The following is a 1460-nucleotide window of genomic DNA, read 5'->3' as shown; positions in this document are numbered from 1 at the left end:
CAGATTACACACTAGAATTATACAATTAGTATCAACTATTTTGAAAAGGTCATGGTCGTAGAAAACGAGTAGACCGGTACATAAGGCACACTGTTATAATAAGACATTGTACAATCGGCTGGATGTTGTGAGGACATTGACAGTTTATAGGCAGCCACTAATAACTCGGAGGTTCCACAGTGCTCCGAGGACAACTGAGGCCACCACTGTAATACACAGAAAAAAAAACGACAATTTTCTGCACATTCCTTGGGCAAGGTACCATAATGCTGAAAATATCTTAACTTGTATCTGCTGGTGCTGCTACACTGCAACGCAGCGATTGTTTGGTGCTGGTCAAGGAAGCCAAGTGGAGTAAACAGTCTTGGAGCCCTGTGGTATGCTGCACTTCATAAGCCAGTGTTGCTTCACAGGTTTAAACATTATATATGTGAATCCGTTAGAAGACTATATTACTCCTCAAGAAACCGAAGAAAATGAAAGGCTCGAATAGAACATGCCTGCACTGCTTTAAAAAGTACTCTGGGTGTTCTCACATACGTAGCCTGTGCACTTGCTGCCTAGCTTTACACTTTGCTATTGTATCAAATAGTTCAGTTTTTTTTTCCGCGCGAACCAGCGCAGAATGACTCTGACAATCAGAGAAAACAAATCATCATAAACACTTTCGTCACATACAGTCATAGACTTTGGAATCTTCTGGTGAAAAAGGACACAAAGAGTTTGCCCTACGTTCTCCTTTGAAATTAGGTTGTTGATACATGTCTCGAAGACTTAATTATAAGATTCAACAAATAATCTGAAAGAAGCAGAAGGAACTGAGAGGATTCCAAAGTGGGAGTCGGCAGTGCCTTTCACGCTCAAATACAAGAGCACTTGATTTCCCTCAGAAAAACACGCATTTTCTGTCCTCAGTTCACATTTCTGGGATGTTCCTACACAGGAATGAACCTTGAGGAATTTCGATGCCAGCTACCCAGCAAAATAAACCATGTTGTTCTCTTCTATTGCCAAAGGGTAGTTTGAAGGCGAATCGTCTGCCGTGGTAAGAACTGTGCTTCCTAAGGCAAGAGGAGGAGAAGGTGCCAATAGGCCTGCTGGGACCGTAGCAAGGAGAGACATGTCAGCACAGTTTGATTTTTCCGACAGATTGAATAGGTTGTTAATCGAAAGGTGCCTGAACACAGCCTAAAATTGACGGAAAGTGGAGTTCGTGTTTGCACCTGATTTTGAACGTATAACAGCAAAAGTGTTTTCAAGGGTGTCCTGGTTCAAACGGCGGTTTAAAAGGTGGGAAAAACCGTAATAAAACCGCGAGGTGATTGCTGAGCAGCAGCAGTGACCTAACTGTCAAGCAGAAGCCAGGAATGCAGTGCGGCTGCCTTCTACACCCGAGTACTTGCAGGCTTTTAAAAACCAGAATGCACTCTTTCAGAAACGTTGCAGCCTTTACACACAGC

At 43.0% G+C, this 1460-nt stretch overlaps 1 pseudogene; it reads right to left on the bottom strand.

Annotated features, from left to right (window-relative positions):
* Positions 1-477: 477 nt before the first annotated feature.
* On the bottom strand, positions 478-993 carry LOC120846098 (annotated as a pseudogene).
* Between the last annotated feature and the right edge of the window lie 467 nt (positions 994-1460).

The sequence above is a fragment of the Ixodes scapularis genome, unplaced genomic scaffold (genome assembly GCF_016920785.2).
Source record: "Ixodes scapularis isolate PalLabHiFi unplaced genomic scaffold, ASM1692078v2 PGA_scaffold7__128_contigs__length_106722199, whole genome shotgun sequence".
Lineage (NCBI taxonomy): Eukaryota > Metazoa > Arthropoda > Arachnida > Ixodida > Ixodidae > Ixodes > Ixodes scapularis.
This window is presented reverse-complemented; position numbering and strand designations above follow the sequence as displayed.